The 2,234-nt window shown below is 46.0% G+C and overlaps 1 pseudogene; it reads right to left on the minus strand.

The window, feature by feature from the left end:
• Nucleotides 1–792: 792 nt before the first annotated feature.
• Nucleotides 793–1,695, minus strand: LOC102002094 (annotated as a pseudogene).
• Between the last annotated feature and the right edge of the window lie 539 nt (nucleotides 1,696–2,234).

The raw sequence follows: 2,234 nt of genomic DNA on the forward strand, positions 1-2,234 counted from the left end.
CCTGTCCTGGAACTAGCTCTTACAGACGAGGCTGGTCTCGAACTCACAGAGATCCGCCTGCCTCTGCCTCCTGAGTGCTGGGATTAAAGGTGTGTGCCACCACCTCCTGGCATCATTCTTTTTTTTCATTTTTTATTACTTTATAAATAATACCAATCAAAATTCCCACTTCATCCTCTCCTCCCACTTCCCTCCTGAGTTCTTTCATTCTTTTGTTCTTTTTTAATATTGGCTTCATGTTAATATTTTACATAGCCTGCAGTTCTGACAGGGTCTCCACAGATGTGCTTGAGGAGCACTGAAAATTAAAACATTAGGTAAATACAATATAAATAGACAAAATAGAAGTGAGTGCTGAAGCATATTTTCAAATTTTCCAACAATTTAAGAATGTATCTGAATTAATGACATGAAAAAAATGTTTGAATTTTTTTTAAGTTAAAAACTTTCCTGGTGTTCTGAGGAGAGGGGATGACGAGGACGTCTCCAGAGCTCTGAGGAGAGGGGACAATGAGCTCACACCAGAGCTCTGAGGAGAGGGGACAATGAGGTCACACCCGGGCTCTGAAGAGAGAGGATGATGAGGATGTCTCCAGGGCTCTGAGGAGAGAAGATGCAGACATCTCCAGGGTCTGGAAGAGACAAGACAATGAGGACATCACCAAAGGAGATGTCTGGCCTGATCTTGCTGTCTGGTCTCCACGTGGTGGCACCTGAATCTTGTTCTCCAGGACATGAAGTATCTTCCGCTGTGCTGGACCTGCTTTCAAGGTATCTGAAAATATTACTTTATCAACATGTCAGGTCAACATTCAGGACTCCATCAAATCTGAGGGAAGCAGTGATGGAGGACACAATCTGGCTAATGAGGCGGTTAAGGTTAGTGTAGGTGGGGCGCTCAATGTCGAGGTTTCTACGACAGATGTCATAGATGGCCTCGTTGTCCACCATGAAGGCACAATCAGAGTGCTCCAGGGTGGTGTGGGTGGTGAGGATGGAGTTGTAGGGCTCAACCACAGCGGTGGAAACCTGGGGGGCAGGGTAGATGGAGAACTCCAGCTTGGACTTCTTTCCGTAATCAACAGAGAGCCTCTCTATCAGCAGGGAGGTGAACCCAGAGCCAGTTCCTCTGCCAAAGCTGTGGAAGACAAAGAAGCCCTGAAGACCAGTACACTGGTCAGCCCGTTTGCAAATGCTGTCCAGGGCAAGGCAATTCCTTGCCAATGGTGTAGTGGCCACGGGCATAGTTATTGCAGCATCTTCCTTGCCTGTGATGAGCTGCTCAGGGTGGAAGAGCTGGCGGTAGGAACCAGTGCAAACTTCATCAATAACTTTGGGTTCCAGGTCTACGAACACTTCATAGATGACAGGACGCCACTGGAAGGGAGACATCTTGATAACATACATGAGGTGTCGCTCCAGAAAATGTCAGTACCAAAACGAATTGATAGTAGGACTCTTCTTCAAGCAATACTATGTCAAGTCACCTGTGCAGTCTGCATGGTCTCTCACAAGCTTCAAGGAAGAGTGCCCACAGAGAAGGTGTCTCCCTGAGGATGGTATTGAAGGAGTCATCTCTTCCCCCAATGGTCTTGTCACTTGGTACTGATGGCCAGGCTGGATGCCATGTTCTAGAGTTCCCAGCAGGCATTGCTGATCTGGACACCAGCCTGGCCAATGTGGAAGGAGATGCATGGTTGCTGCTTTTCGCGGCTTCCTGGAAGATGGTAGAGGCAAGGAGGAAGTGTTGCTTCTTACAGAGCAATTCTTAGGTGGTTGATGTAAGAGAAACTGCAGTCCAATTTTCTTTTCAGAAGTTTGTTTGGGGCCAGATTGTGTTGCTATGGACCAGCTCAGCTGGAGCACTGGGACCAACGGGACAGGGTCTCAGGGATAGGTGAGTAAGGAGTAGCCGAATGCCAGACACAAGACTCAAAGGAACTGCATCTGAATATATCTTTATTAGGCATGAGACTCATCCTTTATACAGAAAAGATGCTTAATAGCATGTGTTTTTTTCATGTGGTACAGATTATTCCTAGAATCATATCAGACACATGAGAATAGATTTCCATCAGACATATGTCCCCGGTGTGAGTCTGAAGTTGGTTATGCTAGACATGGATTGACATTAGTTTCTATATAAATCTTTAACTAGGCTATGAGTTCATGGCATTTTGAGCTAAGGGCAAGTGGTTGTGGTTAACAGTCACACCATCTACAGTCTTATATAT

Source organism: Microtus ochrogaster, chromosome 15 (genome assembly GCF_000317375.1).
Source record: "Microtus ochrogaster isolate Prairie Vole_2 chromosome 15, MicOch1.0, whole genome shotgun sequence".
Classification (NCBI taxonomy): Eukaryota; Metazoa; Chordata; class Mammalia; order Rodentia; family Cricetidae; genus Microtus; species Microtus ochrogaster.